This window comes from Coturnix japonica, chromosome 3 (assembly GCF_054131305.1).
Source record: "Coturnix japonica strain WE chromosome 3, WE-NBRP24, whole genome shotgun sequence".
Classification (NCBI taxonomy): Eukaryota; Metazoa; Chordata; class Aves; order Galliformes; family Phasianidae; genus Coturnix; species Coturnix japonica.
This window is the reverse complement of record NC_140665.1, coordinates 9,462,312-9,488,113: the sequence shown is the minus strand read 5'-3', so window position 1 is coordinate 9,488,113 and position 25,802 is coordinate 9,462,312. Positions and strand designations below refer to the sequence as shown.

The 25,802-nt window shown below is 39.9% G+C and overlaps 1 long non-coding RNA gene across 19 annotated transcripts in view; it reads left to right on the top strand.

The window, feature by feature from the left end:
* LOC107310797 (uncharacterized) overlaps nucleotides 1–25,802 on the top strand; it is a 423,706-nt gene that overhangs the window by 134,844 nt on the left and 263,060 nt on the right. For 15 of the 19 annotated variants that reach the window (XR_014944413.1, XR_014944407.1, XR_014944419.1 and 12 more), the window contains exon 2: nucleotides 22,181–22,242. This is a non-coding gene — a long non-coding RNA (uncharacterized LOC107310797). Of the gene's footprint in view, nucleotides 1–7,055; nucleotides 7,189–9,614; nucleotides 9,674–22,180; nucleotides 22,243–25,802 lie in introns of those variants that run through there. The other 4 variants (XR_014944405.1, XR_014944411.1, XR_014944404.1 and 1 more) reach the window with 2 other exon arrangements.

The following is a 25,802-nucleotide window of genomic DNA, read 5'->3' as shown; positions in this document are numbered from 1 at the left end:
TTATGACAAAAGTCTCAGTGCTTACTTAGGCGTGCAGTTCAGCTGGAGTTATTTACAATGTTTCCTACTCTACTAATTAAAATATTTACTACATCTGGCAAAGGTAGTGAACTGTTAGCTGTATGCTTAGAAACTGGAAGAGACCTCTTGGAGTGCAGAGCTGCAGTGCTGGGAGATGAGCAAAAAGAGCAGCAATCAGCCTGCTGCATGGGCTGCAGTGATGTTTCTGAAGTGGTTGCTGCTTGCTGGCTCCTCTCTGGCCAGCATGTAATCATTGGGAGGCCACTGTGCAGCACCCACCTGTTGACTGTCAGCTTTGTCTGTGGAAAAAAGTCTTTGCAGTTGGTGTTCTAATGAAAGGTTTTGTAAAAGGGACCAAGGGCTGATGTCTGAAGGCTGGCCAACACTCACAGCTACAAGGGAGCCCTCTAAGGAAGGGGTGAAGTGCATCCCTGCTGGCTGGTGGCAGGGTGAGTAGCAACAGCCTCCAGTTTCTGAGTCTGTGCTCATGCTGTTTCTCATGGAGAACAGGAATTTCATAGAGGATTTGTTCTAAGCAGAAGATCATGTTGTACAGAGCTCTGGTTGTCCAGGTGGCATTCGGTTCAATCTTGTTTTGCAACACTATGAAGCAATGCGAGTACCAGCGAAATGCAAGTTTGTATTTTGTCTAATTATGACCTTCTTAAGTTAATTTTTATGCATCAAAGCTATTTGACATTTGTCAAAACAAACTCTGGTCCCTCAGAGAGATTTTACAACGAAACCCACCACTGATCTGACAGCTTGCTCTCTGGGGAAGAGGTAGTGTGGCTGGCATTAAAGACTTAATGCTTCCAAAGTTCTTCCTTACTTCTGGTCCCAAGGCACGTGCCTGGGCTGGGCGAAGCGGCACGCAGCGGCAGCTGGGAGCATGGCAGCGTTCTGGAGAGCTGTGGCTGCTGCATGGCACGTTGTTACGCTGCTGGTGACAGCCTTACAAACTAAATCTGAAATTAACAGAGGGGTTCGAGAAGGAAGAAAGCAGTGCAGAAACAACCAGCCAAACAGAAGGAGAATTGATTGCTGCATCCTGCCCGTCAGCAGCGTGCTGCCCTGGGATAGTGCCCTGGGCCAGGCAGGGATGTGCTGAGTGCTGCGCTGCTCCCGTGAAGGATGTATTGCCCCCCAGTGCCTCTCAGACATGAGAAGTTAGGAGGCTGGTATTTCACTTCCGTTCTTAAAGCAACCTGTTATTTTGCAAAATGAAATATTTTCTCCTGCAGCAGCCATCTCCAGCCTTTGTCAGATGTTATTCAGCGCGGAGCACTTCCCAATGCTCAATATTATTTCACCGACGTGTGCTGAATGCCATGTGCTTCAAACCCGAGGTATCATTCACTGGTTTGTAGTAGCCATTAATATCTGCTTTTCCCATGGTTTGTGTACTTATTCTAAGCATGTGCCTTTTACAATGCAGAACACAAGAGACTTGTTTTGTAAGATTAATGAAGGTCACCAAAATTCTCAAAAGTATTCTGATAATTAAGGCTTTGTTTATCAAAAACAAGTTATATTAAGAGCAAAAAGATTCATGGTAATTATTCATAATCTTAACAATTCAAGTGTAGCCACCTCATTTGTGCATTTAATTCTTCTTGTTAATGTTTTGCATAAATCTGCATAATTACTTGAGTTGCCTGTTGTAATTTTGACAGCTACTCAGTTCATGTGCACTAAAGTATATCAAAAGCTTGATGTGCTGAATATTTATAATTTTACGTATGTTCTTGGGATAATATTTTTTCAACAATATTTTTAGTTTTTGTAAAATTGACATGGTTTACTCAGAAAGATTGCCAAACAGAGATCTCCATATTAGCACATGGTGGAACTTGAGGAATGCTTAAAGGTGTAGTGCCAGGTTTTTGGAAGGGTTGTACAAAAGATATGCCCTGATCATGCACATGAAATGTTTTGGGCTGCCTAAATCTTATTCACAGTCACATCTAAAAGAATAGCAGTGAAAACGAGGAGCCCGGCTTTCGTGTTGAACAGCATTAGCATGAGGAGCTGGCTGGCTGTGACACACAAGGCAGCGTTGTGCAGCTCCCGGAGGGCTCGGGCAGCCCTGGGAGCTGTCTGCCTGCCATGTAGCAAAACACAACCGTGCCAACAGCAAGCAAATCGAACTTCTGGCTTCTGAGCACTCCCGCACATTAAGGTTTTGTGGGTGATGGAACGAGAGGCACATTCTTCAGAGAAATGTATGGCACATCGCAAGAATAATAGCATAGATCAATCAAGCTGTGTCATCCTTCAGCCACATTTTTGGGGAGGAAAGGAATAAGGAATTCACGGTGAAAAGGTGCCGATGACCTCTTCCATGTGTAGAATAAATATGTAGCTTTATGAGGGCCGCATACGTACATAGCAGTGTGCACGTGAATTACAGAAGCAGTTGCTAACTAATTACAGCAGTAAGTTTTCGGTGCATCTGATGACTGTCTGGCACAGCGTGGTGTGAATCTTCAGCCGGCTGAAATCACACAAATTATTCAGGCTTCTTCCAAATGTTGACAAAATCCTGGTTTCAAACTCCAGTTAGGATCCTTTGAAAATACTCACCCAAGACAGTTTATTTCTGAAAGCCTGTGTTGTGCATACTGAAATCATCAACAGTTTTGCACTTAGGATTATTGTTCAAGTGCATGTGCTGCGGTGCAGAAGTGTGTGCTCGCTGCTCGGTTCTGTTCTGGCCTTACTGAAACAGTGCTGTATGTTGTGGAAGTGTGCACTTGTGTGTATTAGCTCTTAAATGTGGCGTTCCACTGTTTTATATGAAAAAAAATAAATAAAAAAGGAAACAAAGTTTTCCTTAAGTCTAGCAAGGGGAGGTGAATCCTACTTTATCATAGTACTGTTTCCTGGGGGGGAAAAAAAAACTCGCTGTCTATGAAATACTGTTGTCCAGCAGAAGAAAATGAGTGCAGTCAGATGGTATCAAAGCAGAAGCAAAATTCTCCTTCTTATTCTAGTTCTCCAGCTGCACATATCCCACTGCTGTCATGGAGATGCTACAGATTAATTTTGAACACTTAAAATATTAGAGAAACGGGATCGCTTGCTGCCAGAGAGCTGCTTCCACACCATGGGAGGAGGGGGGAAGGCTGAAAGCATCCCTTTTTTGCTCAAAAGTTATTGGGGATTGATTTAAGAGTAAAAGGACAAAAAGTGCAGTTGTCATGTGCTGCTATCTTTCACTTTAATGAGCACTCAGATGTAAGTGAAAAATTAAAAGGTTGTTATATTTAGAAAGAGCTGGAGCCGTTGACGGAGCGTGTGCTGCACACAGTGGGGAACGAGCGTAAAAAATGAAGGAGGAAAACCCATCTACTTTGCAGCCATATTCGTTAATTAAAAGAAGTTTGTGAAACTAAATTTGAAGGAAAAAAAACACCAAAACAAAACAAAACAACAACAAAAACCCCCCAACCTTCTTTAATTGTGTTTACCCAAAAGCCTTTTCTTCCTAATTTAAATAGCATAAACATCTGGACTAAAGCAATATTAGAATCATGGCAGTAGTCAAGCAAATCTTGTGGAAAATAATGAAATTAGATCCCTGGTGTTGTGACAGAGTAAGGGCAGGATACATCAGTTCGATGTTAATAAAATTTCCATGAATGACTGAATACAATTAAGAAATTGTCAGTTGCGGCAATGAACTTTTGTAGCTCATAGATGTTTGCATCATTTGATTATGCTGGCAATTTAAAATTGTTTGTTAGTGTCTGTGTTGGGATATTAATTATGACCTTTATTACAGCCCACAATTAAACTAGTCATATAGCAACAAGCAGCCTGCGCTGTGATAGGGAAGGATCTAAACTGTTCAGAGTAGGGTCTCGTGATGTTCCGACCATTCGCTGATGATCCAAATTGGAAATTATTTGAAATGATGCGGTACTTTAAAAACCAATTCTACTGGGTCGAATTGTAACCTACTATAAGGAAATTTTGGTCTAACAGTTGTTTGGTTTTTTTTAACAGTTTTAATTGCCAGCAACATTGGGAAAACTGTTTTTAAAACTGAGAGAGAAAGAACGTTTTTAACTGTGACTCCAAGATAAGCTTTCTCCTGTTTCAGGAAGAGAAAACAATTATTCATTGGTTAATTAGCTGTAAACAACTTTTTAAAGACACATCCATTATATATGTAATTATTTGAAAAAAGCTTTAATGTTATTTGTGCTAATGCATAATTATTAGTGCCTGCTAAAAGGATTAGCAGTATTTAGATGACCAGCATTGTTGGGAAATATCACAGTGGAGAGACGAGATTAGCATCAGGAAGGCATGTGCAGCGATGAATCAAGTGCTGCTTGCACCCTTTCCGCAGTGACAATGAGCAAATCACACGTGCAGAAACAAAGCATCTCGTGCCGAAACTGCACACTTCCTGGTCTTTAATATTTCCTTCATCTTCCACAGAAATCTATCACCGCCAAAGGATTGCTCTACGCAGGTCCTGAGATTTTTTCCCTTAAACTCCCACGGTGTATTTGTCATTTTTTTAATTTTTTTATTTTTGTTAGAACTGCAAGGTATTTTTATTACTGCAGAGCTGAGCAGCAACTTTACAATGCCCTCAGCACATCCATTTAGTAACTATTATACATAATTTACCAAGAAAACGTTAAGCTGTAGCAAAATCTATTTAGGCTTCTGGAATGTGTTGACTGGAGCACTGTTTACAGTCATTAGCATATGAATGAAAGGAATAATATTTTAAACATTTAAATATCCCTAATATAGGTCAAGGGAAACTGAACGCAGTGCAGATTGCGAAGAAGACATCACAGGAACGTGTTTGAAATGTCTGTAAGTTATGTACGTGTTTATCAAAAAAGGGTTTGACTCGAAAATGCAAAAACTGCTCCAGAAGTGGCACTTCAGGGCCGTGTCAGTGAGAACCGAGGCACGCCAGCGACCCAATTCCGACAACAGTTGTGTTTAAATGGTTACCTTGGACGTATCTCACCAAATAATTTATGATAAGAGATTTAAAGTGCCAGGTCCTTGGATTTTTTGTGGTGTTTTTCTGAGCCACATGCACAAGTGGCTGGCCACAGAAGCGTGATAAACGGCATCGCAGGAGCACGACGGGTCCCCTGCCATGTCCATGCGCGTGTTGTAGCCCTGACCTGTAGGCTCGACCTGAGCAGTGGGGGAATTGTTTGCTCTCCATGAATTTGGCTGCTTTTCAGATGCTGCCAGTAGTGATGCTAATTGCTTGCATTTGTGGTGGTTGGATTTGCGATGCTGCCACCTGTACCGTGTCAGGATTCCTGATCTTTTGGGCAAGAAAACACCTCTCAGTTTTCTCTTATGAAGCTGGTGGATCAGTCTGTGACAGCCCTGAAGGGGTGATTTTAGCATTTCGGGTCACTGAATATTCTTAATGCTGTGGAGTAGATTAACAAGAAATCGTGCACTTTCATTTGTCTGATTTCTTTAGAGTGATTGCTGCATCGAAGCATTTGGGAAATCATTTTGTTGTTGGTGGTGTTGTTACAGTTTTAGCTGGCAAAGAAATTATTATCACTTAGGGGATTTGTGTATTTAAGCATAGATGATTATTGAGAAGATTTGGTTGCTGCAAATCGGAAGCCTTGTAGTTCAGTTTACTAATTTATTTTGTGACCTGTGACTAACAGACTATAAATGCAAATAGCACAGGCTCTTAACGGTTTTATCACTGGATCAATTTACTGATGGGTGGATCAGTCACTAAACAGTTCGACACTTGTGATTTCTAAGTAGTCAAACACTAAAGGAATGTGTGTGTACTGAAGGCTACAGGGAAGCTCACGTGAACACAGGTTTCAGTGCAATTCAGTATTTATTTGTTTCAGACTTGGAACACAGAAGCCAGACTTAATTGTCCATTATTGGGATGATATTTTTTCTCTCATCACATGCAGCAATAAGTCATCATCTCATGTTGCAGCATGCTCATGTGCTAGAAGGAAACAACTGGTACAGCTAGAAAGGAGGGCTGAAAGCTTCAATGGGCTCTGTCACTTCCTTTTAATTACATCTCTTTGTACCTTCCACTGCATATCATATTCTGAGAGCACTAAAAAACTATAAGCTCTCATTTTTACATTTAGTTGACATACCCCATATTTTGACGTCTTCGTTTATTTAAGTGTATCATGGCTGTTTGCTTGCTTGTTTGCAAGCCAGTCTTAACCACTGATGTTAGCACCATTTCGGAGTTGGTGGTAGGACCGGATCCTTCTGCCGCTGAAAGCAGACTACTTTTTGCACTGGTCTCTGGAAGGTCTGTTGTTACCTATTTTTGCAGATCCAGCAGAGGGAGCAGAAGTCCACTGATGGGGTTTCTTTGGACTAAACATTTGGGGTGGCAGATGGATTGGCAAAAATTGCTTGTGGAGGTGGGGAACTGCATGAATCATTCCCCCCCCCCCCCCCCCCCCCGATATTCTAAGTAAATTGTTCAATTAGAACACTAAAAACCACTCTGTAATTCAGTAATTTCTCATGTCCTGGAATTGCATTTTTTTTCTTTAATTTCTGCATGAGTTGGTACCTTATTATATCAATTGATAAAACTATTTTCAGTGCTAACACAAGTGTAGTGATTCCAATTAGCCAGCAGATGATTATTTAATAAGGAATAACATCCAACCGTGTCTTTGCACATCAGCTCCCCTGTCATTTTTGCTATGTTTGTGAATGTACATTGGAAGAGTTGGCTACAGCTGGCTTTGAGTGTTTCTGAGAGTGTGTACCACAAACATCAGTTTTTATTTGGTGTCTATTTCCAGCTACTTCTAGAACTGTATTGGCAAGTCTTGTTTAGTTTGGAAAGTTAGAATAAATCCTGTATATTGATGGCTCCTGCCACCACTTCATTGCAGTGCTTCCTTAACCATTCCTGCCTGGTCCTGTACCGTTGGCATGCATAATGGTGAAAGATCCATGCCCAAATCTGGAAGAAACTCTCTGGGTTTTGGGTACAAATCAAACTCTGTATATTTACAGTTAGTAAAGCTTGCAGAATGTCTGGGATGGTGGCAACTGGCTTCATTTAAAGTGCTGGTGAACTGGAGTTTGGTCTCACTTGAGACTCCATGAGCACATAAACTCTGCAGAAAGGAGAGAATTGCTTGTTGGAAGGTAAATGAGACTGGAGGTGTTTTTTTTCTGGGAGTCTTAGCATCTTTTGGGTGTGATTTAGTTCATCATGTAGCTGAAGGGGGAGCTTGAGACAGTGGCTGTACGTGCTGTTACAAAGGTGGATGAATGACTGTACAAAGTGAGGTTTCTTAACCTGTTCTTCTAAGTGTTGATGATGTTTTGCTGATTAAAAGAACAAAAATCTTCAAGTCACCAAATTAATAGAAAGAATCAGAGAATGGAAAATGAAACAAAAGCTAGCATATTCAGAATGCAGTTTTACATCATTTCTGGCAGAAGATGCCGAGATTTTTATAACTCGGTTCTCTAAGCTAAGGTTGGAGTTGTCAGCCTTAACTTTGAACTGTCTTTCTTTCAGCAGTTTCTGTTAAACATTAGTGTTATTTAAAATGACTTTTTATCCATGTGCATACATGGATTGTTTGCCAAAATGTCCACTCCCAAATGTACTACTTCAGCAGCTAGCAAACATCAAAGTGAGATTCTTCAACTCAAAAAGTTATCTTTAAATTGAAAATTAGCCTTTTTTTCTATTGTTTTTTGTTTGTTTGTTTGCTTTTGGTGAATAATTACTAGAACGTATAATAAACACTGTTTTGTTCTTTGTTCTTCTTATATCAGAGGAGATATGCCCTGATTATATCACTTTAATTAACTCTAGCTCTGTTTTACTAAAGTTTGAAGCATTAAGCACTGTTGATGTAAACAATGTGTCATTCAGGTTGCCCAAAACATGTAAATAAAAAAAAAGTAAAAAAAAAAAAAGTAAATAATAGAAGTCAAACTTTATTAATGTGTTTTGCTAGCCATTATTATATCAGCTTTTGAATAGCATTTATTCTGTAATTGCTAGCTGAGAGCCCATAATTTCCATTGTTACGTTCTGAACATTTTAAGTTTTTCCTGATTTTTATAGTGTTTTTACCATATATAGCCAAAGAGCAAAGTAAGTTGGGGAAAATGAGTTACCAGTTGTTCTTTGGGCAGCTTAGCATGTCTTTCTTCAGGGGAATCACTGCAGTTGTTTGCCAAGTTCATATATCTATAATATTCTTTTAGATTCAATTTTCCACCTTTTACTTTTCTCCATTTCATATTTACTTTCTTCTTCATGGTCATCCCATCTAATCTGTCTGCCTGTTTCTACCTAATCTGCCTAATATATCCATGTATCATTTCTTTAATGATTTTATTATTGAAATGACATTTAGCATTTGAGACTTAAACATACATTACAAAAGCTTAATTCTCCTATTAGTGGATCAAACTTCCATGCTTATCCCACAGTCAGCCTGCTCCATGAGTTAAACAAGCCTTGTTGAATGTTGTCCAAGAGCTGTAATGCAGATCTATTTTTTAATCTTTATTAGTGAGAAGGAGCCACTTTAAAGATCTGGGTCACTCATTGTACTGCAGTATTGACTGGAACTCTGTTGAAGATGCAGGATTTCCTTTCACCGCGCAACTTGAGTTTGGTCTTTAAGGCCTTGCTTCTGCCACAGAAGCTCAGGAATTAGATTTTTTCAGCTGCTTCTTCCATCCTTAGTGAACTGCAGATGTTTTAGAAACTTCTGTGATTTTTCTCTATTCCCCTTTTTATGTGTGCGTGTGTCTGGCTTTACCAGATTACCTTCTCTTTGTTTCAGCTTCCTTCAACAAAGTAATTGACTTCTCAGAAGTGCATAGCTAGCAGGAACATCTCACAAATTACATCCGTTATTACTCTCTCCTTCTTGAGGTTTTCCAGGTGTTTGATATCCCTGTAACAGTGTGCCCACCCTTTGACTCTGAGCACTTCCCCTACAAATCCTCTGATTTTGTTTTCTACTTAGACACATCAGCTTTTTCCAGAACTCGGCTGCTTCCCACCTTTTTCCGCCAACTGCCTAATATTGGTAGGATCTAGCAAAGGTTTCCAGCCTTGTTGTTCAAAACCTCCAATAAAATTCCTGTAAGATAACATGGATTTGCTCAATTTCTTGTCCTGTTGGTCCTATTCATCTTTGTGTCACTGCATAGTCATGTATCTGATGTGGTGTGACTGTTACTGTAGTGCTTTGCAGTTCATGTCAAGACAAGTCATGATGTCTTGCCATGTTTCTATATCAGGCTACCTCAACCTCAACCTTTTCTTATTTCATATTTCTCCTTCACGTTTTTGTGGTTTTTTTCCCTTTTTTTTTTCTTTCTTTTTTTTTTTTTTTGCCACGAGCTCTTAGAGTCTGGGATGAGAGTGACAAATGTGCAATTACAGACTCAAATTCCCTATAAAAAGGTTAGTTATGTGACGTTAAATGGCTTGTATGTAGAAATGTTGGGTTTGTGGGTTTTGTTTTTTTTTTCAGATCAAGCTTGTGGTTTGCTTAAAAGATGTTGCTAAAGATGTTTCTATTGTGTTTCTCTAGTGAAGCATAGCTAGCCAGTTGAACATGCTGTACGGGCACTGAATAGCATAACATTTAAGGTATGTTGAGTTTCATTTTAGACATATCTCTGTATTTCTTTGTCATGGCATAGACTCTGTGGTGATAGGGAGACAGGGTGTACACTGGATAGTGTACAGTGTCACGATACGTTCAGCAGCAGAATGGCCAGCAGTTAAGTTCCTTGGCAGTAGTCTGTAACGTTAAGACTTGACAGCCTGCATTTGAAGTTCATTGACTTGTTGTGGACAGGATTTGAGTACCTGGCCAAATTAAAACCCAACATTGTGAGGTCTGCACTTCTATAGCACATTCCTCTTATACAGAATTCAAATACCCGTTTGCATGCTTTAAGTTGACAAAAACAAAGAAGCAAATAAAAAGAGACAATTCTTAGCAGTTCATAAGTAAATTGATGCTGAATAGCAAACCTCATTATTCCCGGACTAATCTGTTAAACAAATGAAAGTAGGTGAGCCTTCCACTTTTTACTCTTTTTCCCCTCTCATTTAAGAAAATAGCATGATCTCAAGAGAGCATCTTTAACTTAGAGAGCGTAAGTGCACAGAATGACAGTTACAAATAATTTTATACAACAGACAGACAAATTGTGATGATTGTCTGTGCTAAAAGAAATAAATAAATCCTGGCCTGAAAGACTACAGTAAATCACAAAAGTGATCTCAAGTGAACAGAGATAGATTTCTGGAATACGGTGTGCAATGAAACCACTGACCTCTTATACAAGGGTTCATGTCTTTTTCTACAGAAACAGATGGGTAATAGCATAATGCTGAAATCATGCTCTACATAATATGGACCTAGTGATTGCAGACCTGATTGCTTGCCATATGGTTGCTGAAGGGTTGAAGAGAAAATGGGATGATATGCAAACCCTTAAAAGCAACATTTTTATTGAATGGCCATTAGATTAAAACCCAACTCTGCAAATGAAGGAAAGAACTGTGGTGAACAATGATGAAATAACAAAACAATAAAAGAAGAAATACAATAGCATGTATTTCTTTTCAATATGCAAAATAATGCTCCTCGTTTTATTTTATTTTTTTTGTCATTTTGCCTTGTGTTTCGAGCATTCGGTGGAAAGTTGGTGGGACAATGCTGCCTGCAGGGCACAAACATAGCATGTTGGAGAATTGCAGTATTCACTGGGTCAGGCAGGAAAAGAAAATAATCACTTGTCTCAAAGGAAAAGCTTCTGAGTTAAATGTTAACTGAAGTATGCAACTTGGATGCATAAAGCACGTACTGAGAGGCCAATAGAAAGCCTTCACAAGACTTCCTCATCAAGACAGGCTTGATGATGTACTCTCCCTCAAGAACGAAGGGTGGTTTTGCCTCTAGTATTTTTCTTAGTACAGCCCTTTTATTGTTAAATAGTGATTCATTTATATTTTTCTTTATTGACATTTGCCAGTAGACTTGCCACTATAGTTAGAGAAGATGCAAAGAGCTGACGTACATTTTCCCTTACTTATACGTAATTGTCTAGAAGAGCTTCTTTGTAGGGAGGAGGGTACTGATAGATCTCAGCAATATGGCCATGCTTGTGTGCCTGCTGAAGGTAACTTATGAGAACATGATGCCAATGATGTCATGCTTTTGAAATGGATTAGTAACGGAAATGGTGCCCGAAATCTGGATCTACTGGGCTTTTATTACAAAACACTTGAAGGTCTGGCTTGGGATAGTCTCATCTGATCCGTTAGAGGATTGCTGTGCTTTGCCACAATGGGCTGATATGGGAAGAATACCCAGTGTATGAAAGCTATAAATTCAGCTCAGTCTAACTATTATAAATGTTTGGAGTTTGATAACATGAGCCACCAGCATCTGACTGGCCTCTACCTCTTCTGGAAGCTCAGTCATGCAGGAGCATACAAAAAACTGAAGGACTTGCTTTGTGTGAAGGAGACATTACTGATTTAGAGTCAGGAAATGCCAGAAAGATTCATAACATGACATTAAAACTTCCCAACCACAACAGATCTTTTCACTGGTGGGAGATGCTTCTCATTCTGCAAGGCATACTCAGTCTCTGCTCTCTGGTGCACAGACACATGGAGAGAGAGGTAGGTAAGCAGCTCCCTGTTCATTTCAGTCAGTGCAGCATTCTTTTGGTCAATGTAGATGTATTGCCTCACACAGAAATACCACAACAGCTGAGTCCATGTTTGTCCTCTCTACATCATTCCACATAGGAGCTTCTGAGACCAAGCCAGTAGTAGTACGGCTATCTGGGTAATTGCTGCTAACTGCAGACTGCTTTTGCTTGACAGGCTTGTCTGAGGACCCCATAAATCACAACTTGTCTGACTGCAAGAGTGAAAAATGTTTATTTGAGCACTTATATTTAAAGAGAAGTATTGTATGTATGGGAATGTCAGGATCATCTTTGGGATTGTCAGACTTTTCCTTGGCCGCCCACCTCACTTTTCTTTCATTTGGAGGCCTAAAGACATATGGCAAGCAGCGTATTCTGTGATTTAAGGCATGTTAACTATGGCACTGCAGGTTTTCGTGAGACAAGATTTCCTTCAGCCTAACAAACTGATTCTCATACTTCTTGACTAGTGACATGTTGGCTGTGTGGCAGCAATAAGTTTTGCATAACTTTTAAGAGCCTGTGCTGACCTACTTAACAGGCATCCACTGCTACATAATGTATTTAGGTCAAGTATTGTGTTTGAGCTTATCATCAATCTTGTAATAGTCCAGCTCACTGTGAAAGCAACAGGTACCCAACTGATGCAAACATCCTATAAGGCAGAAAATGCTCTTGTCCTGTTCAGAGGTAGGGTAGTTGTCGTAGTGCTGCAGTTTGCTTTTTTCCTGGAGAAGCATCAAGGAGAACTGATCCTGCCCCATCTCTGCCTGTGCTGCTGCACCACTGCTTTGCCTCCCTGTGCTACATGGTTCAAAGAATGTCCAAAACTGTCTGTAAAATGTGATTTTTTTTTAATGGCTCATTTCTCTAGACAGTACCTATTCCAGTTTAAAGTCTGCGTTTACTGTGTCTTTGCTGTGTCAGGGCACTGTTTCTCACTTGCAAAACAACAATGTTGGCTTTTTTGCACTGTTGTACGCTTGCCCCTTGCAATGAGACAATAGCTGGGAGTCATCCCTTCGTTAGCATTTAAAATAACTGTTTTGCAACAGTTGCACTGCGTGCATTTAAGGAGAGCTTCGGTGTGGCTGCCCAGCACAGTGAGGTGGAAGTCAGCTCACTACAGATGCATTCGTGCACCTGCCTTCTGTCCCTCAGCTCGGGGATGTGCAGCCTGCTCCAAGTGTCAGCCTGAACATACTGTGCTAAGCAGTCCTTTCTGAAATGCAGTATTCTTCCTTTCTTTTGTTCCTGCGGCGGTTGCAGCTGACGTTCTAGCCCACACTTTGGGCAGACTGTTAAAGCATGTATTTTAATAAAGCAACGCCAGCGTACTTAGTCATCCATATAATATTAGCGCAGTGCACATTGGTTCATGCAGTAAATTGTTGCAAAGTTATATGACATCTTAATGCTCTGACAGGATGTGAAAGACAATAACACTGCTGAAAAGACCAGAAAAGGCCATTTATAGCTACTGAATAATATATTAGCTTTTAACACTGTGTATATGAGTAAAATAAGATAACGTATAAAACGAGCAAAGTAATTATTTATATCGGATATAATATTTTATCAGAATCAGAATTATACAACCTCACAACGTGGTGTGAACTGTTTTTGATACGGTATTCATTGCCTCTGAAAGCTGTAAACGCTTGCAGTCTGAGTTTGACTGCCCTCAGGGCTGTTGGAATGCCTTCACTTGGGAGGAATTGGAAAAACATTGCTCTGGAAGACACTCCTTGATCTGTTCTGGACATGCAGGTATCAGTCCTAGTGCCCCAAACGTTCTGATGCAGGGATCTACAGTCAGCTTCTAAAATGTGCAGGGGGCACTTGCATTAAAATGCTTCACACAGACAAACAATTGCAGGACTGGAAATCTGTATTGCACTTTTTAGCAATATATTATGATGTATGAACTGGGAAGGAAGAGTTGCATAGCAATGAAATACGCATGATAAGAAGTCCAATTTATACACAGGTCCCCAGAGTTCTGCTACTGCTGTCCCGTGCTTTCTTTTTAAATGCTGTGCAAACATTGTCAGCTCGTATGACAAATTAGTTTGTTGTATCTTCTTCCATATCCCAAACAGAACTTCCACATTATTTGCTTCCTTACTTAAATAGCGGTTTGTTTTGTTTCTTGTTTTGTGGAACTAAAATTACACTTTTACACATTTAGCTGCACCGTGGTTTAATTTGTGTTGCACCTGGATATTTTCTGTAGGGCTCACTTGGCTTACAGGATTGAAAAACTGCTTTGAAATGATTGACTCTATTTCTGCCTCAATTTAACAAACAAAACCAGAAACCATCCAAAAACCAGAAACAACCCCAAACTCAAACATTATTAATATTAGATCTCAATAATATTCAGAAACATGGTTTTCTTTTTTTCTTTCCCTTTCCTTTCCTTTCCTTTCCTTTCCTTTCCTTTCCTTTCCTTTCCTTTCCTTTCCTTTCCTTTCCTTTCCTTTCCTTTCCTTTCCTTTCCTTTCCTTTCCTTTCCTTTCCTTTCCTTTCCTTTCCTTTCCTTTCCTTTCCTTTCCCTTTTCTCCTTCTCTTCTCTTCTCTTCTCTTCTCTTCTCTTCTCTTCTCTTCTCTTCTCTTCTCTTCTCTTCTCTTCTCTTCTCTTCTCTTCTCTTCTCTTCTCTTCTCTTCTCTTCTCTTCTCTTCTCTTCTCTTCTCTTCTCTTCTCTTCTCTTCTCTTCTCTTCTCTTCTCTTTTTCTTCAATGAATCCTTAAGTCATCAAAATTCAGCACTAATTTCTTTACTATCATTTCATTTTAGTTATAAGTTCTTTGCCTTGAGTTTACGAGTACCAAAATGAGAATGAGTGGGTAGAGGTGACATTCCCTCTGTCAAACAAAAAGTTGATGGGAGAAAACTGAGAGGCGGTTGTATGCAAAATAGAGACACTTGAATGTCTGCTTGTACACTCATTTATTGCACACGTGGCAAGAGGAGCACTTCTTGCTCAGGATAACATATATAACTATAGCACAAAAAGTTTTAGAAAACTTACTAACAATTACAGCGTTGTCTTAGGGAAATCCAGGAGTGATGCAAGAAGTACAATGATCCCTTTCAGTTGAGTGAAGTCAAAGAAGCTATTTGTTTTAGGGTGATGGGTGTATTTCAAAAGCTGCTCCTTCAGCAGTATGTTAGGTAGACGTGTTTTCTCACTCTTTTAAAGGAATCTGCGCAGCTGAAGGGGAGGGAGGGAAGAGGACAACGATGCAGAACTTGGGGCAAAAACATTAGTGAGAACATTCTCTGTTTTAGAATGAAGTGGCTGGGTTTGCTTTTTTTTTAAGTTTTGGATTATAGACTCTTCCTTTAAGTTTCTTAGAAGGTAAGCAGTGCCTTCTAATCTTTTAGGTGTCTTTTTTCCCCCCTTTTTGGATTTAATAAGTCATTGGAATATTGATTGATTTTTCTCCAAACACTCTGAATCATTTGAAAACATTTCTTGCCATGATGTTATTTATAGTGATCCACTAAATTAAAAAGTGCTACTTTTCCCTTGCAGGTACATGCATCATTTATAGTCTAGCTTCATTATATTCTGTACAGTATAAACTCCTGTAGGAAACCGGTTATGTAACGCTCTTGTGTCATTACATTTACATGCATTAAATTCCTTGCAGAATCATATTTGCTGTAACAAAAGGTTCATTAGCAGGACAAAAATGCTTAACTTGGGAAACTGCTGGAAGAAGTGAGACACATTTTCAGGCTGATATTGTTGATATGCAATTATATATTATGTACAGAGTTGATCTGGGATTAGTTAATCCCAAATGACAAGTATAAATGTAATTCAAGTTGTTCATTCAAATCTCTTTCTGTAGTTGTAACTTTGAATAGAAGTTATCATCATTAAATCTACAGTGTATATACAGGCGACTCACTGAAGTTAATAGAACAATGCCATTTACACCACATGGGAGCTTTACATATATACCAGCACTTTACAAACTGCAAATATAGAAAAAAGTTACTTGGTGCACCTTATTTACATGTGTAACTAGTGCAAAATGAATTTATAGCCTCGGTTCTGTTATGCATTTAAATACATTCTTTATTCTTCCACTTGCCATTCGTTGCTGTTGAAGCATAATCGTGGGTGCTTTCAGAAAGAACAACTGTGGGCACATTCTTCTGCACAATGTCATAGATCTGCCTGAACCAAGTTTGGAAATTGATCATTTTATTTTTGTTGAAATGGCAGTTAAATAGGAGGAATATATCAAGAGTTAAAACTTCATTACTGGAGAGCAATAAAAATGCATCAAGCCTGGAATATTGTCTAGAAGATCAAATTTCTTGGTTATGTTGACACTTTAAAGAAATATGTTTATTTAACGAATAGGATTTCTATATCCTGGAATACTACAGTGATAAATTGCTTTCTAGTTGGGCTATCTTTGATGTTCTAATTTTATTGCCCGACATTGGGCTGTTGCTGCAAGTATGGAAGCCAACAGAAAAAGGAGAAAAATAAATGTAAGGAGAACCTGCCTTAGCCTTTCTTTGGTACTTGATTGGAAGGACCACAGACCATCTTTTGAAGTCTGACAATGTGAAATTGTATTTGTAGGCAGTTTTTCACTGGATTCTAGCAATGCATGATCATGTACAGACATGCTAGAAATAGCTCAAGTAAACTTACCTGCTGGTAGTTTCTGAGCTGATGAGAAATGAGACACTTTGGAGTTTCATGAAAAACTGGAAACAGGGACACTTACAGGTCTGCAGACTTACATGTCTGATGACTTACCTAAATATAGGTATTGTGTCTGTTTCCATAACCTACTTATTTTCCGTTCAAGGATAGATCTTTAAAAGGGGCTACCTGGAAAACAATGTGATGAATGTCTAATTAATCCCAATGTGGTGAGTTAGTGAATTTCAGCGTAATTCACGATGATTGCTACTTGTTCCTGGTTGTTTTTGTTTTGTCTTTGTTTATTATTTTGTGGATGGTTTCCCAGGTCAACTTGATATAATGATATGGAAGGACAAAGGCCCATTTGGCAGAACACAAACTCTGTGTTACTCAAATTGAGAGCACCTATCTCTACTCATGCTCTTCTGCTAGTGTGTTTGAGTGCTATGTAGTCTGTGGCTAGTTTCCTCTGGTTTCAGCAATGGGGGCCATTCTTGTACATGATGATGCTACGTCTGCAACATGAATTCTCAGTGCTGTATACCAAATACCTGCTGACCACCCTTGCAATTGCTTAAAGACAAACAGAAAAGAGTAGAAATCTTGAAGGATGAAGTTTTTGAGTCCCTGTTTAATTCCCAGCCTGGATTAGTTTTCCCCCTGATCTAAAATTTACCGTTCTTATGTTCTTCTGGTGAGTTCTCAGTGGTGCTGGGTTAGTGGTGTATTTCCACTGAGCAGGCAGAGGTGGAAAAATGGATTTTGCAACAGTGCATCTTCTAGAAATACTTAAAAAAGAAAAAAAAAGAATTAAAATTGGTGAGGAGATACAGATTTCAAAGATATTCAAATTCTGTGTTTCTGCTCAAACATGCATTTCTATCTTTTGGTTTCAGCACCTGCTTGATTTTCTAGATTCAGTGTTTGTGCACATTACTGAGGTTCAAAATTATTACTCCCATTTGGAGGAAGAATGGTCTATTGCATTGTGGGAAAGCAGAGAGCTCTCTTCAAAGGTATATAAATTAATTCTTTTCATTAGAGGAACAGAGGGAGAAAATGTGAAAATCAAATAAATTCAAATATGTTTAAAAAGGCTGATAAAAGGCTAAAGGAGTTACATAAAAGAGGCAGGAGAAATTTCAGAAGTACATAAGACACTATTAGCTTTTTACTTCCAGCTTTCAATCTGTGTATTGATGTCGCAGCCTCAGTTGCAGTGGTGTATTCAATCTGCAGGAGCCAAAAGGGGCTGCTGGTATAACAAAAGCAAGTGGCTGCGCATACAGCTGCAGAACAAACCAGCAGCTTTGTCTTAGGGCAAGGGGCACAAAGCATCTCTTCTGTGTGCTTGTGGTCTGTGTTGGCACTGGTGTGGCAAGTTCCTTTGCAACTCCAGCTGAGCCAAACTGTGTACACCAAGGAGAGATTTTAGCTTCAGTTCCAGCAGGGGCAGAGAAGGGCTGTATTTCTAGATCTGCTCTCCAGATACAAGGTGTAAGTCCTGATTTTGAGTTCATCCATGTTTAGCCTCAAACGGAGAAAAGCTTAATGTGCAAGATGGCTGAAATTAGGATAATAATGTAATAAGGATGTTCAATTAAAAAAACTTGAAAAAAAAACCACCCTGTGTAGTGAAATTTATTGCTGAATACCATCTTAGGAGTCTGCTGTTCCCTCCTTTTCTTATTAAGAGTAGAAGCAGCAGCAATCAGAAGATACAAACGCGTTAATTAAAACACCAAAGTAAACCCAAAGCCATAAAAGTTTAAGAAAAACAGGTGTCCATTCTAAAGCTTGGGCTTAATGATTGAAAAATAAGCAAGATTTTGCATTAGGATGATCACTTCTAAGAACAGGTACTTTTCTTACTAAATTTTGGGTAAGAAGTCAGACTTGTTTCACGCAGAGCATGTAGATGAGTTGTGTGCCTTTTACACAAATTTAATGCATTTTACTTTGTTTCTTACAAGAACAAAGTAAAGATTTTGTGGGGTTTTCTTCCTTTGCAGCTTGACAAGATGTTTTGCTCATGTCAGTAGACTTCTGATCACTCAAAGCAATCGCAAGCAAAAATTGTTGCGCTTCATTCTTTTGATGCAGTTCCCTTAAGTACTGCTAGAGCAGGATAGATGAGATTATCCATGATGACTTTTTAACAAGCTGTGGGTGTAAGTAGGTGCACTCTGGGGGTGGACTCAGGCTGCTGGAAGCGGTACCAAGCAGAGGTGACAGTGGACCACAACCTGCCCCGGTCTGTAGGCTCTTTCTGGTCAATGTTGGGTGTCCTTCTGCCAGAGCTCTGACCCTGGGAGCCATGGCATGTGCTGATTTGGCACCCATAAATGCCATAAATCCTGGCGAGGTGTGTGCCCACTGCTGCTGCAAGGCAAAGACGTGCTCTGCCATTGGCAGTCAGGTTCTCAGGGTGCATTGCATCTTTGTATAGGCAAGTTATCGCTGTCAGTTATTGACATTCACATTAGTAAAGCTGAGAAGGTTTTATACTAAACCTCCTACTTTCTCATCTTATTGAATTAGTGTTTTTTTGAGTGCATATCTGCATGTTAACAGCATAATGTTTTTTCACGGCAGGAGAGTAATTTCCTAATTCATTTGTACTGCCGAACATTCTTCACTCTAGTTATAAAAGAAATACAATGGGTTTTAGGTTTTGTTTTTAAATGCCCTGTAAACCTCGAATTAGAAAAGTAAAGCTGTGAATTTAGAGGGTTATCCCCTTCTGAATATCTCTGTAAACCCTGATCACGAAAGCTATAGTGAGTTATTTTCTGTAGGATTGAAACTTAGCAGAAAAAGAGAGTAAATCATTAAAAACAAATCCTGGTATTGATATAGAGTCGGGCTTTATGTATATAATATATGTGTATTAGCGATTCTAAATTTATGTTTAAACAGCTTACTTCTTTCACATAAATTACAGTCTACCCTTCCAAGCAAACACTGTATGTGATTTGCTTTGTATATTGTGTATATGGTGCAGCTTTGGCATCCAGTCACAGTAAGTCAGGTGTAGGACCTCATGATGATGATCTCTGCAAATAGTGGCATGTCTGGAGTTTTCCCATGAGGGAAAACCTGTTATCAGGAGGATAAGAATCTCTTAACTCTTGAAGTAAGTTAGGAAAGGAGGAGGGTGGAATAAAAGAAGATTATGAGGAGTAGTCAGTATGGATTCACCAAGGGGAAATCATGCTTGACCATTCTGGTAGCTTTCTAGACTATCACAATTGGCTGGATAGATGAGGAGACAGCAGTGGATGTTTTATACCTGTACTTCAGCAAAATCTTTGACACTATCTCCTATAATATCCTGCTAGGTAAGAGGAGAAAGTATGGGGTAGATTGAGTGGACAGTGAGCTAGCCTGAGAACTGGCTGACTGGTAGAACTTAGAGGATTGTGATCAGTGGCATAGAGTCTAGTTGGAGGACTGTAGCTAGTGGTGATCCCCAGGTGTAGGCGTTGGTGCTGGGTCTAGCCCTCTTCAACACCTTCATCAACAACCTGGATGCTGAGAGAGAGTCCACCCTCAGCAACTTTGTTGATGATACAAAGCTGATGATACAAACCTTGTTGGAGAGAGTCCATTAGAGGGCTACTAAGGTGTTTCAGTTCCTGGGGCATCTCCCGTGTGAGAAAAGGCTGAGAGACATGGGACTGTTCAGCCTGGAGAAAACTGAGGTGGGGATCTTATCAATACGTATCAGTATATAAAGGGTGGGTGTTAAGAGGATGTGTCTGGGCTCTTTTCACATTCAGATAGAATGTGAGGGAGCAACAGGAACACGGGTGCAAAACTCAGTGGGACAGAGCGCTGGAACAGGCTGCCCAGAGAAGTTGTGGAGTTCTGTGGAGATATTCAAAACCTGTCCGGATGCTTTCCTGTATAACTGCTAATTGTAGGGAACGTGCTTTTGACATGGGGTTGAATGTGACAATCTGAGCTGGAGCTGTTCTGATCCCTAGCAATTTGCAAGAAGAGGAAAGCAAAGGGAGAAAACAGTGCATTAAAGTGCCTTGGGGAAGGCTGTGACGATGGGCTGAGGCTTGCCTGCCATGCAGCACCCTTGTCTGTGCTGCTGGTTGTGAAGGGGAGCTGCTGGTTGCATGGAAGGCACCTGTGAAAAAGGAAACCAAATCCCCACCAATCACGGATGGCACCCAGCATCTGATTTTGTTTTGCACTGCTTCTTTTCTGGGAAAAAAAAAAAAAAAAAAAGGAAAAAAAGGAACAATAAAGAAGTGCATTAAGATCTAGAATTGCAGAACAGGGAAATGAAATCAGTTTGTCGCAGTAGATTTTTTTATTGACATCTTTGGTTTGTTTTGATGCCTGTAATTAAATCGCTAATTATGTGTTTCTGTTGCAGTGGTCATGCTTTTATTACATAATTGCTGCAAGTTTTTCTCTCACCACTAACAATATTTGCTTAACCTTAGTAGTTACATACTTCGTAATGTAAAAACCTGGAAACGGAGTTACTGACTGTTATGATTAACTAAATCAGAGGAGTTTGGATCCTTGGCCATCGATTAAATACACTTTGTGGCAAAGGACCAAAAAAGAATTAAAGGATGAAAGAATTGCGGTCAGTAAACAAAAAAATGTTATTTCAACCCCATTTTGAGAAGGGAAAATGAAGTTTTGCCTTGGGCGATAAAATAACTTTTAACAATCATTTCTGCCCTGATCCTTTTTGCCTGCCTCCGTGTTGTCTCAGGAAGTGTTTGATTTGGTGAGCTGCGGTTCAGTCACCTTCCCTTTTGTCTCCTTGTATGTTTGTGTTTTTCTTTTCCTTTTGAGTTTAGGCATAATTTTTGTCAGTGTATTTCAATGTATTCATTAATTTTTATCATTTGTTTATTTTATGCAAACCATAAGAGACATTTTTTCCTCAGTGAAGATTGCCTCTTTATTTTATTTTGAAATATTTGTATATTTATTTCATTAAATGAGATAATGCTTTTTCTTATTAACATAATTTCCAGTACATTAAACATATTTCTCCACAGACAGAATAGAGGAATCAGATTAAATGACAGTTAAATCACTTGCAGCAATTTCAACTGTTAAAAGAAATAAGTGTCTCTATTTTCTTTGTGATCATGAGATGTGCTGTAAAGGGAAATGAAATACTAAAGAAAGGAGGGAAAACATAAAGAAATAATGACTAACTTATTGCAGTAATACCACTGAGAGAAGAAAAACTCCCTACAAATAAAAGGAAAAATAATATAGTGGTTTTGAAAGTTACCAAAATTCATTTCTTATTGATGAGTTCAGCACAAGCCCAACACTAAGTGAACTGCGGGGGGAAAAAAAAAAGAAGAAACCAAAAATCAAAAGCAACTCGAACAACGCCATAAACTACCGACGATGGAAGGAGAAATAAATACTTTGCATTTAGAGGACTATTACTCTAAATGCCTTTAATTTTTAAATAATGTATGTTTTGCCATCTTTAGGGAAGGGGTAGGGAGGAGAAGCAGTTATTCCTTGGTAAACTAACTGCCTGCTTTGCCTGTGTGTTTGCTAGGCTGGGTAGGGCTCTCTAAAGGCCCTGTGCCTCTGCTGCAGGGCTGTGCTGTCCTGAGTAGGTGTGGGGCTGCATTAAGGGGAAGCTGGCTTTTAGTTAATTCTTATTTTGAGACCTTCCAGAATAATAATGATGTATGTATTTGTTTTAATTATATTTTTATTGTTACTTTAATTTCCAGAGTCTGAAACAGCTGCTTTGAAGAGATCTTTCACGTGAATGACTAGGCTGTGAATTGATAAGGTAACGCTCACGTTATTGCTTTGCCTCCAGACAAGTTTCCTCTGTTTATTCATTTACCTGTAAATCAGTTGTTTTTCACAAGTTTTATGTGCCTGATCTTGTGGTTCCCTGTATTGACCAGTCCGGTATTTGCGGTTTTCCTTGTCTGTCTGAGTGTGTGTGCTCTATAACTTGGAGCACTTTATTCTGCGACCTTCAGCTCTCTAAGTCAGAGAAGGGGCCCTCAGGATGGGGCTGGAATAGGAACCAGAGGGGGAAGAAAAGGGATGCATTTAACTCCATGCCACAATATGAACGGAGGGGAAGGGCTGGGGGGGGGGGGGTTGGAATTTAAGAGATTTTAAAGATTTTAGAGATTTTGCTGTTAAATGAGTAAAGAGGGAAAGCAGTTTTATTGTAGTTCTCCCTGCTGTGATGTGGTGCAGGGTGCAGGAAATGGCAAAGTTGTAAGGCATTCACTGCACTGTTTTATGGTGCCAGAGGGCAGGCTCTGTCCTGGTGCATGGTGCCCCTGTCTGCTGCAGCTGGGGAGTGCAGGTAGGCAGCGCATGTGGTCTCTGCATACTGTGGTTGGTGTCCCCTGTGTCCTCATTTGTCATGCCAAGGGGAGCTGCCTGAGAATGGAAGTAGTGATGGAATTCAGCATTTAAGGATACTCAGTGTCTATCAGTGACCTCTGCTGACAACAGTCTATTCCTGCTAAGCAGGACTGCATCCCACGCTACTACAAAGGTGCAGCAGCTGAGCCTTTCTCAGAAACAGCTCCAAAGTTTGTGGTGGGTTTGGGCTGAGTGTCCCCCCAAGTTCTACCCTAAGATCTGTATGTGTTTAAGGATGCTCTGAAGTATGGAAAGTACTGCTAAGTGAAAGTAAGTGCACAGAAATGTTTCTTATGATGGTGCTTATACTTACAGCCTTCATTACCATATTTTCAGAGGGTATAATAATCATTAATGTGTTTATTGTGCCCTTGTGAGTTAGGGCAGTAATGTTATCCTTCTATTAAACACATAGGGAGCTGAAACACAGGCCAAGTGCTTTACTCCAGCTCTCATAGCAAGGCTGCCAAAGACCTGTTCCCATTTACTGGATTCTCTTCCAGGGTCTTGACTTGTTTCCTTATCTTTAGGTGTTTGTTCAAAGTGTCTGAGTTAGAAGATCAGTTGTGCTAGGCTTCCTCTAAGGCCAGAAGAGAAGGGCAGAGATTTCCAGAGGAGGGCTCTGATCTTTGTGCATTTATAGTCCTTCCCAATGGGTGCTGGAGAGAGTATTAAAAAAGCCATATTCCTCTCAGCACAGTACGCTAAGAGAGATGTAAGGCTCTAGATGCCCAGTGGTGATGCTGTGGTGTTCAGTTCCACCAAGAATCAGAACATGCACTCCTCTGACGAAGAGCCAAGCACAGTTCTAATTCAGTTAATTTCTGAAGATGGGTGCTTGTGAAATGATGTGTGAGTGTAATTTTGAACAACGGGTACCTGACAGTTGTGGCAGAAACAAGGAAGTGAAAAAAGTCCCTTGATGGGGCGTGAGGTTAAGTGAACAGGTGTTCTCCCCCGGTTTTTGTTGGCATTGAGTCACACTCTGCATGGCCACGACACTCTTCTCACTATGAGCAATTATCCTGCTTGGTCTCAGAGGTGTACTAGCAGCACGATCCAGATCCTGTGTTCTTATCTCAAGAACTTCTTTAACATAGTCTGCATCCCTGCAAAGTAATTGGACATGTGTAACTTAATATATACAGATGGTCCTCTGAAATAAAAAGAATGAATACGTAATGTGTAATTGCTCTGAAAGTGACAGCAGGTTTTGAGACTTTGGGTTATAAAAGTGTGTACGTAAAAGCTATCTTCAAATAAACTACTTTTAAAGTAAAACAGCAGTGAGAAAAACTAGTTTCAGAATCAAGCAAGTTCATACTTTGCCTATTCCATACTGAGGCTGTTTTTCTTCTTGTGACATAGCAAGAAACAAAATCACTCCTTGACCAAAAGTGCATGATGCTGAAGGTAGCCTCAGAATAACATGATTTAGTTTGGGGAAAATATTAAAGCATGACTACATCGGACTTTTTGTGTTATATAACAGCACTTTTTCCATTCCACATTAAATATCATTTTCAGATTTCTCATCTTGCATGATATTGCCTATTTCATGCCTCTGTCAAACTGGCTGAAACAAGCTCTTTTCCCTGAACTCGAGATATTTGTGGATAAAGGATTATTACCTGTGGTATATTTTAATGGACAAATAAATTAGAGTGTTGTTTAGGTAGACTTGCAGAGGCAGACAAGCTGTTCTGTTTCTTGTCCAACGCTGCAGCAAAGGTCTGTGTCAATATACAGAGGGGGATTTAAGAGCACTGGCTTAGAGCACATTTCTGTGCTTAGATCAGTATGTTTAAGTTCTCAAGCACTCTCCATGCTGGAATATTTTCTTGTTCCTTTTTCATTTGTTATGTTTGTGTGACCCATTCTATGTGTTATATGGCAATATTTTAAAATTAATGAGCATATTTATTTATTGATAGGGATATGAAAATTCGGATGTGCTTGATGTTACTAAGCTCTGGTGGGGAAGCATGTGGTGGTGGTGTCATCCCACACAGCTTTGTGGCTCTGGTGTCCCTCCTTTCTCTGCAGAGGGGCTGTCGCTGAGGTCACAGGAACACTTGAGGGCAGAAGGGTGGCTTGGGAGTCGGGGCTTTTCTTATGGATATTTGAGGAGAATAAGTGACACTTCATTTTTGATTTGGTGGCTGGTGTTTGACACAATATGAATGGCAAAATAAATGGAGAGATAAAAAACTAAGCTTAATTTCTCTGCACTTTAGAAAAGGTCTCTAACAACAGAATCTCTTCCCACTCTGTCCACCATGATATAATGTGTCTGACTTGATTATTCCTCTCTTTCTGGAATGCGATGCAGCTGGACTGTATCTTCACTGAAATACACTGGTGAAGTGTGGAAATGTGTACCAAAATTTGTGAAAAGCTGAATCTATATTCACCTTATTGATCTATCTATCTACATCTACAGATTCTGATTCCTGTAACTGAGATGCAATTACTTTTCTCTGAAAGTGATACCGTGTTCATTTGTGGTGCAGGGTTGGGGCTATGCCCTTCCCTAAGTGATGAGTAGAGCCGCTGATTTATCTCAGACTTCAGTCATATCAGGGACAAAATCTTTAACTCTGGGAAAGGAAATTCTGTCCTTTCCTTTCTTTCCCCTGTAATTCTCAGCTCACTGCAATTTTTTCTCTAGTCCCTGAAAAAATATTTGGGAGGAATGTCCTACCTCCTCTGAAGGCAGGCAGCCACCTCCTTCCCAATGACAGCTCATAGCTAGTTTTCTAAGGAGATGAGGTTCACCCCGTGGGCCTGCACGTCTCCCTTCAGTGACTCCAGCATTTGTAAACCTGTTTGTAAAGGAGTTTTGAAGTAACTGTGTTTTGAGAATTGTGAAGCTGCTGTCGTGTAAGTACAGGACAGGCATCTCTCAGGTACCTCGCTGAGGGAAGATGGGCAGGACTCATTCGCTGTCCTCTCTCCCAT